Raw genomic sequence first — 13422 nt, forward strand, 5'->3', positions numbered from 1 at the left:
AGAGACATTTACTTTATTACACAACCAATATTATTCATATAAACAGGCACACTGTTATATAATTAGCCATTGTTGGAATGCCGTAATTTGCACTAATTAGTCAAAGGTGGTATAGATTGCTCAGACGTTTCAATACACAACACAAACATGTGATGCATATCAACAGAGGTTTCATACGCTACATATTGGGTGTATTATAATTCATCAATATGTAATCACTTACTGTATGACTGTCAATAATTTAGCGGTACATTTTCCCGTGACCATGATCATAAATCAAAACACTTGTACAGTCTCTCTAATCATCTTTCCCCAGTGTGTTGTGTGTGTTTTTTTAAAGGAAATAAATAACACTCAATAATACGGTAGTTGAAAACATATTGTACTATAATTAAATAAAACAACCTAATACGCAAATCCGCGGGTGCCGAACCGCAAGTATCAACTGTATCTAAAGAGTTATTATAACATTGAGACTATCAATGCTATTCGTTAGCTTGACTATGGTGTTTTGCGTTGTGTTTGCTAGCAGAGGGCAAAGTTGGTTTTAAATGTAAATAGTGTAATTTTCCTATGTTAGTTTGACAGTAAACTTCAACTGGGAGTGGCAATAAACTGCTTGAAACCTCTTTTTAAGTTTTGATCACTGTCTGCCAAACTGTGCTGGGTTGAGTTTACTGCCGTCATTCACGAAGGCTTGTGTCTCAAATCGGGTCACTCATATGTCAAGACCCCACATTTTATACTTCTTGCTTTGCACCAATTGTAAAAATATTACTGTAGGTCAACTTTATTTATTACTTGTGCATATGAACATGCAACATCTATCTATCTATTTATCTATCTATCTATCTATCTATGAATAGTACAGTATTTTTTTTATTAATTTCAAGCTGAGGTGGAAAAAAGGCAATTATTGCAAACGGATAATGCCTCATAAGAAAACTATCCACACTAAAGTCGATAGTAAATGAGAAAATAAATCGGTTACCGCTTTTCTTCTTCTTGTTCATCTCCTTTCCAATGTATCGGTTGACAAAAAGTGTAACCAAGGAAACTGACGTTTGCGTCCCTGATTGGTCCATTCAACAACCACAACCACCCCGGTAACGCCCTCCCACCTCAGTCTCTAACCAATCAGAAGTGTTCGCTGCCTTCTCGCCCCACCCCAATGCTCGGGGCTGCTGTTTGGGAAGCAAGGAGCTCGCGGAGTGCTTCGATTCGACTCAGTCTCTCTGCTATGGAGGCGAGTTGAACTCTCGCACACGCATGGGACTAAACGATGAAGTTTCACGCACAGATGTAGACGGAAAGCCGCCGCCCGGCCAAGCCTCAGCAACAACAACAACCCCACTGAGGTATTTATTACAAGCGTCTTCTCTTGAAACTATGATGAGTTAAGAAAAGTCGGGAGACGTAAAAGCATCACGGTGCACGCGAGGCTGGATCCAAGTGCTACTTTCCCCTCGGAAAAGTCTTTAAATACTCGCTTAAGGGATGTTGGCGTTGTTTTTAATGTAACGGAGTCTCTTTTTAAATCTCCTTTACGGAGGGGAATGTTTTCATCTTCTCGGAAAAAGCACGTACACTTCTTCGTGAGACCTTCACGTGCCATTGGGATGCAAAGATGGCTACTTCGGGGAGTTCAGGGCCCTCGTTTTTTTGTTTGTTTTTTGTTTGCTTTAATTCCCCAGGCGAACAAACTCACCTTTAGCGCAGTTTGCATTTGAACGCATGCTGCCAGGAAGTCATGCAAAGAGGAGGGCAGGTGAGCCGACAGTGGGGGGGAGAATCTCCGGAATGCGTGGAGCCCGAGAGGAGGGGATCCATACTTGCTTATCCCGGGGAATAAGCGCATCTTTCCATTTATATTCAATGACTTTCACCTCTGGCACGCTGTATATATATATATATATATATATATATTTACATTTATTTTAAATCGCATTTTTATATGGGTGCATGACTTGAAACCAGCTAAGGGTCGCAATGTGCAGGCTCAGAACTAGAGGACACTCACCTATTTTTTTCATCCCCTGCAGGCTGTTGTATTTTATCAGTACGTGCTGCTACCAAAATAAGAAACTTATTCAGACGTGCCCATACCAACCCTTACCTGCTCCAGGCAGTTCAGTTGTTTGTAATCTATCAACCAATCTGTCTGTCTAGCTGTCTATCTCATCTGTCTATCTCCCTATCCACATCATCATCCCTCCACCTGTCTGTCGATGATGGTCTGGATTTACACTGCAGGTCCAACTGTCCAAGTCCGATTTAAAGGGGACATATTATATAAGACTGACTTTTTAATAACATCTTGCACAAATAGTTGGGTCTCTGGAATGCCCGTCCACCCATCAGGCGTGAAATTAAAACAACCGCACGAATCTTTAGCCATCTGCCCATTTCTGAAAATGTGTCTGTGAGCGAGCTGTTGGGCACTTCCGCCCCACTCTTACAAAACAGCGGAGCTAATTAGCATTGACGCTGTCTGGCATTGCTCACACCTCTGAAACTTATGTTTTTCAGGGAAAAAATAAAACATCATGCTTGTGCTACTAAATAGTAAACACTGCGTTATACTTTATATTGCTGTCTAACTGTCGCACATCAACACAAGACCTTCCAAGTCATTCATTTAAGCCGCTGAAAAAAAATCACACATTTATTACGCCGGACTCTGGTTACATCTCTTTTTTCCCCAAAGTTCTAAGAACCATGAGTGATGTCTAATAGTTGGAAATTAATCTGGCTGACAGACTTCCTTCTGCACCGAAGACTAACAGCTATTCATTTCCAACAACAACAAAAATCCTCTTCAAATCTATTAAGCTAGCTATTTTAGCTGTTATCGTCTAAATTGCACTTTAATAGTGCTTTTAAAATAGTTAAAAAAATAAGGTTAAATAATTTGTAAAGGACAAAATGTTGTAAAAAAGTTGACATGTATCTGGGGTCAAAGGTCTGATGGACACCAAAGGGTTGAAAGAGAGAGCAGACAAGCAGAGCGGCAGTTGTTTGCACGGATTAGCTTTAGCTTTAGCAACATGCTATCTGATAATAATGTTTGGCTAAAATGTCTACATTGGGGTGGAAATGTACTGTGGTGCTATGACTTATAAGCTTAATTTGTTCCTTGACCATGCTCGTAGCATTCACTCGACATGAAAGCAAAACAATAATAATAATTAAAAAAAAATCTGAATTGTGTCACTTGAACTGATGCAATGTAAATCCAGCCATGGTCATGTCTTTGTTTGACGGATGCAGGCCTCTGGGTGCCCTTGTTGCCACACAAATGTGGGAATGTTAATTTGACAGCTTCACTCGATGTGACCACAATCCACGCTGGTTGAGTTTTCGGCAGTGGAGATGCGTCGACTGGGGAACTGACGCGCGCACACACAGACAGACAGAGGGGAATCTCTAGGTCATGTTCCTCGTGATTCCTATTATTGCAGCCTCACTGCTGACAGCGGCGACGATGCCGATTTGGAACAACAGAGGAGTTGTTGGGGCGAAGGTCTGCTTATGTTTTTGCTGTTGACTAGTTTCAGCTTGCAGTCTCGGCTTAAACAGCATGTAAAGCACATTTAGGGTGGATATAACGTACGGTGGAACACTACCCTCATTTTTTTCAGATTTTAAAGAAGTCAACCTTTAACATGTCTTGACAATATGTTACATGTGACCTCGCTAGTCTTAACATGCCATTCTGATGACTATTACATTTGTGGAATATGAGTTATGAAGCAAAATCCAGATGTTTTTATCCATCTCAGGGGGCGGCCATTTTGCCACTTGCTGTCGACTGAAGATGACATCACAGTTGATCGGGCAGGTAATGACAAATCACAGCGCACCGGTTTTCTGAAGCTGAGCTGTGATTGGTTGTTACCTGAGCAAATGTGGTGTCATTTTCAGTCGACAGCAGTGATATTGATAAAAAAAAAAACTGTTGGATTTAGCTGCTTAACTCATATTCTACTAGATATTACAATATTAATTTAATTAATTAATATTAACCAGAATGCTGTGTTTAACCTCTAGGCGTTATTGTGACCATTTTTTGGCTTTTTGTTGGTTCTGACTAAGCCATTTCAAAATAAAATACTGCCCACAGGTTAAATTAGCATTGAACATATTATTGTCAGTAATTTTTTGTCAATCATTTTTTGGAGGGGTTGACTTCCCCTAACTATCCATCCATTACAGAATAGATTGATTGTAAGATAAAAATCTGTGTGGTGTGTCACATTTACAAGGCATTTATTTTCACTTCACAGGGACTTAAGACTTCCATTAGGTGGATGTTCATGTTCATCATCACTGCAGATATACAACATGTCAATTGATGTATCTTTTGTAGTGTAGTCCGAGCATCCTTGGATCCCTTCAAAAGGTGCTATAGTTATTATTTTTGTTCAAGAAAAAAAAAAAGTGATTGTTTGCCGCAGTCTTCACCGCCAGCCCATTTAATCGAAAGTGACAACCCAGTTAAGCACTCTTTGGCAGGCAGGTTTTCACTGCCTAATTCTGGCCCAGCATCAGGGTTTAAGCATTCACCCCTGTGTGTCATGTCAGATTTACTTTTTTTCACCGGGATCAAAAGGGGGTTTCCACTCCCCCCCCTCTTTAGAGGTGGGCTAAGTATTCCCAGCCTTTGCCCTCTTTCCGGATGACTTCAAACCGGCTTGTTTTTCTAGCCTGCGCACGGTGCTGTCCACCGATAATCAATCACATTCTCTCCAAGTTGAGCTGGACTCATTTGGTTTACTCACTAACCCTCGAAAAGTATTTTTCTTGCAATTAGGTTCTGTTCATTCTGACACAAGCGTATGCTTAACCCTGGAGAACCCATGGGGTCAAATTTGGCCCCTATAAATTCTGCTACTCAAATTACGCTCAAATAAAATGTATTTATTTAATTGGCCTAAATATATAATATAAGGTAGGGAGGAGTATTTTGTTTTGTTTGCGAAATGATGTTGGAATGAAGTTTTTTCACTCAGAAATTCTTAAAATAAATTTTACAAGGGGAGTTTTGAGTACATTTGACCAGTTTATTTATTTATTTATTTTTTTAACCCTGGAAAGCCTACGGGGTCAAATTTGGCCCCTATAAATTCTGCTACTCAAATAACAAATACCTTCTTTTTTTTTCTTTTTTTTACAAATTTAACTTCAAAAGTCCAGAGTGCCACTTCTGACCCCTGCATGGGGCCATCTAGTGGATGAATATTGCACTTACATGAGCCAGAGTGGTGGTGACAAGATGGCTGGCAACATGCTGTTTTGTTGAGCTGGAAATCAATCCAAACAAAACCATCTTCTCAGCAAACCATCAGATGGTAAAAAAGTGTTTTTTTTGTTCATCTATTTCATATCATGTTGCAGAATGCCTAGGAGTATGTTTTATATATATATTTTTGATAAATTTGCAACTCTGAGCTAGTTCAAAAAAAGGGTTAAAATTGAAAAAACATATCTTTTGGTTTTCAGTGAACTTATAGCAGTCATTTAATGTATAATTCATAATTTTCCAAAGAAGAAAAGGGTTCTTGGGTTCTCCAGGGTTAAATGTTGCCTTGATGACGAAGATCTGTTCAAAAGAGAGAAGGATATTGAGGAGATGTACTTTGTTTGTTTTGGCTTATGCAGGAAGCCCACAGCTGTGCGGCACCACTTCGGGGTGATAATAACAGTTTGTACTGGTAGCAATCAGCCAATGAGGGGCTTTGAGTCATACCGTTTCTTATTTCAACCCACATATGCACAGCGTGCTCCAAAACGGAATCTTTTCCCCCTACAAACTACATGTATTGAGGTGGGGGGTTAACTTTGTGATTCAAGTTTAGTCCGTTTGGAATGAAAAACAGCCATTATACAATACTCCTAGTTGCTTATTTGAAGAAGGGTTAACATATTTGGTTGTTAGATAACATTTGAGTTGGATATTTAAATCATTCCCTGAAAAAGGTACCACATTTCGTGATTTGGTTAAATCCCCGGCAGCTAAAGATAATACGAGAAAAGAAAGCATGTCAGCGATTCGAGAGATTAGGCGCACAATAGATTTTTGTCCGGTGAAATAGGCCTTCATGGGTCGACATGCTGAGTCCGACAGACTGCGCATCGTGAGTTTCTGCTTTGTGGGTTTTAGCATGAGGGGGGATCGCGCTTTTCCGATGTGGTGTGTTCGTCGCAGAGCACTTCAAATCTCGACGACTATTATTAACGCTTGAGCCGTTTTGGTCGCGTAATCGACAATCTATCATTTTGTCTTTTCGCTCGTAGCCCCAAACAACTTTTGCTCTCCACATCTTGACAGAAGAGGCCAGCTTGTAAAAGCACTTAAGAAAGCAGTCACGGGGTTTTAGTGCCTACCTTGTCAGCTGGTGTTCCACAGACAGGTCGATGTTACAGTGTGACAAGATATCACAAAAAATGGCAGCCATTTTAAGTCTTGTTTGAATGGGCACTTGTGTACAATGCAACGAGAATTTTGAAAATTGGATCGTGGGTTCCGGGGAATTTGTTTTCGTCTTTGGCATTTTCTTTTTTGTCAATTTCCCACAGTAATCTAGCAATAAAAAAAAATAATAATAAAAAAAAAAAAAATATATATATATATATATATATTTTTTTTAATTTGTTTTATTTTTTTCTGGAGTAATCAAGCCATTTTCAAGTGATTTAAAGTTGTGATGTTGTTACCTTTAGCGACAAACGTCGGGCAGGTCGGTTCGCCATCAGGCGCATCACATTTTCGCGTCTAAGTTTGAATGAGCTCCACTTTGTCGTCCGTCAGCAATGACTGTCAGTGCGGGAAACACGAAATATTGGTTCCGGGGCTCTTCCGGGTCGCGCAAATATGTCAATAAAAAAAAAAAAATGACTGTACAAAGTATTTTGATGTAAATATCGACTATAACGGGTGAAATCCAACTTAAGTCGAAATTTGGGTTACATCGCCGTAACTCTCGATATAGAAAAAAGCTGGTCCAAGAAACTCCTTCAAACTAGAGCGAAACAGTAGAACTTCATAATCTCTCAACATAGAACATGTCATCAACACTTTTGTTTTGTCAGCTACTTGAGGAAACTCGTCTTGGCTTGGCTGACACATTTCAGTTAAAAAGAATCCACCAATCAAAATTTGAAGGGATACCCAAGATGACACATAAAATTACAGTTTTAATTTACTGTTTTATTTTCACAAAGAAAAAGAACCACGTGGGCAGTAGACTAGGTCATGTATTTAAATAAACAACTATTTTTTTGGGTGAATGTACTTATTATGGATGTGTTCGAAGTGCTCACTCCATGTTTTCATTCGTAACTCCACAAAGATGGCCGCCATTTCTCATTGCTAATTTATTTCATGTTACATTACCCGCTTACTCGTGCTGTTGTTTGTTTTTTCTTGTCAAAACATGAACAAAAGCTCAAATAAGGAGTTTTGTGTCCAGGTTAAACAAAGTAACAGACAAGAATGAATCATTCCAAACTAATATGAAAAAAAGAATACAGTATGGTCTTCTAAGATAGAAGAAACAATTTTCCCGCAGTCAATTTGTGTTGTGGGGCTGCTGAGGACAGACGGCTGGTTATGCGGACAGGGACCGAGTCGGTGTGGATGAATGCACTGAACGCCTCATTAGCTTGCCTTGCGCTCACGTCTTTTGATGTGGAATCTCAGTCAGTTTTCACGGGGAAAATGAGGGAATTAGTTGACATTTTGGCAGCCGTGAGTCATATTCACATTGTTACGCAAATGTTGATTGCTCTCGCATTAAATACATGACGATAATTAAAAAAAAATGGAAGTTGCGTTTTTTTTTTTTAATAGGCTTCTTAAACTTGCTTGTTTGCCAATTTAACGAGTTTTATTTGCCAAGATGTTGCCAATTCAACACATTCAATAAAATGGAAGGTTAGTCAGTATTAGTGAATGTCTGCCGAATAATGATCTTAAAATCAGCAGATTTTTTTTGCGGGTCAATTTTGCTGATTGTTTTGACACATTAACAGATTACAACATCACACCCCCCTTCGAACCCCAAATAACTTTTTCCAAGTCATTTTGGCCCAAATCAGGAAAATCACCATGCAGGCCTCGTATCTCTTATTTTTGAGAGAGAAAAAAAAATCATGGCTCGCATCTTGAACAAGAAGTTTTTTCCAACTTCCCAAGAAATGTGAGTTTTACTTGTTAAATGTCGAGACATTTACAAGATCATTACAATAGTGATTTACTACCTCAAAAGAACCGTGACTTGTGATTGAAAATGAATAAATGCTGTTGGAATGACATTTAAAATGGCATTTAATATAAAATCACAAACCTTTTGGACTTGAGTCAGACGTGGGTTGTTTCATATCAACGCTTGTAATGTATTTGTTACCTCTCAGAATTTCTGTTTTAAATCCTCAATGATATTTCCATCAAGTAGTAATAAGTGTGCATCTCGGACCGCGCAGTGCATTGTGGGTAGCGGGGGGGGGGGGGGGGGGGGGCTACCAAACAGTAGTCAAGAGACTTAAACGATTTCAACCGCATGAAAGTTGATGATTTAATTCATCGTTTTTGTAGCCGCCGTGGATTGCCTGTTACAACAAGGACTGCGTTCGGCAACAGACAGAAACGGAAAAAAAAAGACGAACTGGCTGCCCTCGCATATGCTGCATCGATCCCAAGAATTATTGACAAAGGAAGGAAGAGAGAAAATGCTGGGAAAATGTCGTTGTTAATCGTTGGAGACGCGCTTAAATTGCACGTTGAGGTCTTTCCATCATTAAAAAAAAAAGCTAAATAGAACTAGAAAAACATTCAACTCAAAATGTCAAACGTAGCTGTTTAGATTATAGAAATTTAACTTTAAGCCATTAATACCTTTACACATGAACTATTAGGGGTGTGAATTGCCTCGTACCTGGCGATTCGATTCCTATCACGATTCATAGGTCACGATTCGATTCGATGACGATTAATCCCAATGCGAATCTATGAATTGATTATTGCGATTTTTTTTTTTAACTCAAATTTATAAAATACTAATCAGTAAACTTGTACATGTACGCCGTAAGATTTGTATGAAAATGTATTTATTTATGTGAAAATTCTGGCTTATAACTGAGCCACTGCATTTAACAAACATGTCCGTTTCATGTTTGAACAGCACTGAAATCAAATATTAAGGCTTCATGTTCCATTAATATAACATTTTTCCATGCTTTATGTGTGAATCCTAACCCTAAGTAAGACGTTTTGTCGAATATTCCCATAAAAAAAATTGATGTTTAAAAATCGATTCGGCCGCATATCGAATCGATTCGAGAATTGCGCGCTGTAATATCGCGATATATTGCCGAATCGATTTTTTCCTAACACCCCTAATAAACCATGTAAAAATAAGAATGTTTTCTGCCTTATATTGCACTTAAAAGTTGCGTTCCTAAATCCTACCCGGCTATATTACACATTTTGAAATCGTTTTTCTTTTTTTTTTTTTTTGCTGATCCGAAAAACGATCCGATCCGTGACTCAAATCCGTGATCCGATCCAAACCGTGACTTTTGTGATCCGTTGCACTCCCTTGTTTGTTTGTTGTTGTTTTTTTGTCTCAAGTGCCTTCTTATTTGTGCTTGGCTGCATTCATTCCCCAGGTGATCACACATCATATACAATTTCCTGTTGTAGCGGAAATGCTGGTAAATCATTTATCACTCAGCTGAAAGAGGGAGCTAATCTTTTGGCTAGGGGGTTTGGAAGATGTATTCGATAGGGGGGGAGGGGGGGGGAAGAGAAAGAATTGCAGCCATATCGCAGTTTGGCAATGATGAATGCGATAGCTCCCCACACACTGCGGAATTTCCATATTTATGGAATCAACACATTTGAAATTTCACAAGAAGTGAATTTAGGTGGCCATCTAGCAATCAAATGAAAATATCCAAATGGATTTTTTTGGTTTCCTTATTCGAGATGATGATGTTTTGAATTATTATTTTCTATGTGGCATCAAGGTTACATGGTGGTTAATTAGTACGAGTCAATCGCTGTTTGTCTCCAGATGTGCCTTGCGTTGGCTGGCTGAAATCCGAGCACGACTACTAATTTGAGTATTTGCCATTAACACGTATTCATACTTGATAATGCCAATTGTCTCGCAAATATAATGTTTTATGTTTACCAAATGTCGTTTTAAAAAAAAAAACATATTTCGCGTAACCCTTCTGTTGTGTTTGTTTCTTAATGTTCATGGGTCACTCTGACCAGTTCTAATTATTATTATTTTTTTTAAATCACATAACACAACGCAATGTTTTTAATATTTAACAAATGAAAAAAAAAAAAAAAACGAAGGCCAGCAGACCAAAATTAAACCTAAGTGTTTTTTTTCTCCCTATATTTTCCAAATGGGTCAAATTGTCCCCCCCTTAACTCTTTGACTGCCAGACGTTTTCAGAAAAAGGATGCCGTGGGTGCCAGCCGATTTAAGCATTTTGACTGATCTTTCAAGGTCCACAGAAAATTATGTGTTTGGACTATGGAAACACACATACTACCAAATGAAAGATTGGACTCTCATCTTTCATCAGAAAAAAAAGTTTGTTTCTACCTTATTCCGTTTTTCAGTAATCAACAATAGAAAATGGTTAGTTTCACCTCTGTTTTGAAAAAAAACGTCTTTTAACGTCTTTGACACTCATCCATAGGATTTTACTAAACGTTATTTAACTCTTTGACTGCCAGACGTTTTCAGAAAAGGGATGCCGTGGGTGCCAGCCGATTTTAAGCATTTTGACTGATCTTTCAAGGTCCATAGAAAATTATGTGTTTGGACTATGGAAACACACATATTGCCAAACAAGATTGGACTCTCATCTTCCATCAGAAAAAAAAAAGTTTGTTTCTACCTTATTCCGTTTTTGAGTAATCAACAATAGAAAATGGTTAGTTTCACCTGTTTTGAAAAAAAACGTCTTTTAACGTCTTTGGCACTCCTCCATAGGATTTTACGAAACGTTATTTAACGTTTTTGGAAGGCAAAGAGTTAACGTTTTTGGCAGTCAAAGAGTTAAAAAAAAAACAGGAGGATTTAATGTAGCCTGTAGCACAAGGTATTTGAGTTATGTTGTGTCTCAGTCTGAACACTAGGTGGCACTACGTACAAGAATTAGAATATGTCCAGTTTTAACAGTACATTCAGGAGAACACACAGAATCCGATACTGTCTTTGTAGTAACAGTAATAACTGTCAACTCTGAAATCGTATGACACCAACAGGCAAAAATCGATGTGTCATGTTTTAAGTCATTCCACTGGTGATAAGCGCAGCAATTTTCCAAAAAGCCTCCTGACTGATCCAGACTGAGTTATCACAAACCTAACAACAGTCTCATTTTGCGAACATTGGCATGCCACGACACCTCACGTGACCCTCATGCCAACACCACCCGTCGCTGGTTTGTCACTTGAACTCTTCAAAGGGCCATTGGCCGGAAATATTTTACTCATGACTCATATTCTTAACGCAAAAATGCAAATAGTTTCGACTAGTGTGATCACGCTATCTTGTGAGAAAGAAAAAAAAAACTCAGTCGCATTGTTTGTTCCAACAGAACCCTCAATTTTAATGATTGTGGATACAATTATTTTGTGAGTTATTGTATTGTGCGTTCTTATTGCCGTTTCTCAGCTCGTTTGTTCGTGAACCGACGCCAAAAGATTTGCCTGCAGGCAAAACTGGTTGCGGATGAGTGTTGAGGCTTGACTACTGTAGATGTTGCACAAAGCATTTTCTGTGACTATTTATTAGGAGTGGGAATCTTTGAATGTCTCGTGATTCGATTCCGATTTTTGGGTCTGCGATTCGATTTTCGCTTCAGAACGATTTTTTATTCAAAATGATTTGATTGCTTCAATCTATATATGTGCACGGAATACCCCAGTCTGACCCGCTAATGCTAATTAGCGCGCTACTCGCGACACTTTTATCACTCAAAAGAACGACTCCACGCTGAAAAAAAAACAACAATAACTTGATCGTGACTTTTTCCTTTTACTCTCTACTGTGGCTACCATTTATCAGTGTATTAGACCGCGTGGGCCCACACTGCCCCTCAGTGGCCAAACCGGGTACAACATGAACAGCGCGCTCCCAATAAAGGCACACACAGACAAAGGCAAGACAGTATAAAATAATTTAAATAAAATCGTATTTTGGGACATTTAAAATGGATTCTGAATCGTACTAAATGAGAATTGAATTATTTATCACAGCTACGCACGTTTCATTATGAATGGCAGTGTTTGAAAATCGTGTCTTGGAGTGAGGCTGAATTTGAAAGTTTTAAATTTATGTACGGTAATTAAAGGCCCATTTAGTTTTCTAACTCTTACTTTTGAGAAAGCTGACATGCTGCCGTTGGCGATTCACAAATTTGTCTTATATTTTCACTAATCTCACTTTCTGTTATCTCTTCTTCAAATGTCCTCCTGCACGTACATCCTCCTTTTTTTTTTTTTTTTTTTTTTTTTACTGTATCTGGAAAGAACCAAGGTGTTAAATGCAAGTATTTAATGACATGAGACAGGATGAAGTATGTCTTCATAGCTCAAACACTGATTCTATTTAAAGGATTAGAATAATTTATGTCATCCGTCAGAGCGCATTACCGTCGGTAGTCGTTTGTGAAAGCTTTTCCTGGAAAGGTGTAGTGGGTGAATAATTACCTTAGGAAGCCTTTAATGCTTGTTGTTTTGTACTCCCGCGCAGCGCGGACACAGATTACGTGGACTGACATCGGCTTGACCGCAAGTAAACATTTTTTAGCAGCTCAGGGAATTTGCTGATTCTTGTGCTGAGCATTAGTTTGCCTAACCGTGACTTGTTGAAACATGATGTCTCTCTGTGTGTGTGTGTGTGTGTGTGTGTGTGTGTGTGTGTGTGTGTGTGTGTGTGTGTGTGGGTGCTCGGGTTCGAAAGCTGAGGTGACCCTGTACACAGAAAGAGCTACTATGTGCCTCTCGTAGCGAGGCTCGGGCTAGTTGGGCTAATGATGGACCGGGCGACAGTTAGTGAGCACATGTGACTTGTGGAAAAAGAAGACGTTCACACCGCTGTGGGGCGTGTCTGTAAAAAAGACGAGCATTTTCAGCTGTTAAGCGCAGTAAAAAGTTGAACAGTGTCGACCTCAGCTAATAATAACTTGGGAGCGTTCATCCCGTTTTGGATACTTATAGAGCACATTTTAGTAAATGAGATTTTCCCTTCAGGTGTAGTCAAACTGTGGCCATGATAAAATTTCACAGCCACCGTTTTATACTCTCAACTTTTTGAAAACTGTGAAAAGTGTAAATCCATCAATTTTCTTTTTCACGTGCCGTCTTTTGGGGTCGAACCAATTTAGTCG

The 13422-nt window shown here is 39.0% G+C and overlaps 2 protein-coding genes across 4 annotated transcripts in view; one reads left to right on the forward strand and one right to left on the reverse strand.

Moving 5' to 3' along the window:
- LOC144060749 (coiled-coil domain-containing protein 148-like) overlaps window positions 1–13422 on the reverse strand; it is a 51944-nt gene that overhangs the window by 25911 nt on the left and 12611 nt on the right. Inside the window, exon 1 of one of the 3 annotated variants that reach the window (XM_077580562.1) lies at window positions 6388–6444. The exons of 1 other annotated variant lie outside the window; for it this stretch is intronic. The gene's annotated coding sequence lies outside the window, so the exon portion shown is untranslated. Of the gene's footprint in view, window positions 1–991; window positions 1080–6387; window positions 6445–13422 lie in introns of those variants that run through there. One more of the 3 variants, XM_077580559.1, reaches the window with a different exon arrangement.
- Window positions 1206–13422, forward strand: part of LOC144060748 (plakophilin-4-like) — an 81211-nt gene continuing 68994 nt past the window's right edge. The window contains exon 1 of the mRNA XM_077580552.1: window positions 1206–1358. The gene's annotated coding sequence lies outside the window, so the exon portion shown is untranslated. The remainder of the gene's footprint in view (window positions 1359–13422) is intronic.

This window comes from Vanacampus margaritifer, chromosome 11 (genome assembly GCF_051991255.1).
Source record: "Vanacampus margaritifer isolate UIUO_Vmar chromosome 11, RoL_Vmar_1.0, whole genome shotgun sequence".
Classification (NCBI taxonomy): Eukaryota; Metazoa; Chordata; class Actinopteri; order Syngnathiformes; family Syngnathidae; genus Vanacampus; species Vanacampus margaritifer.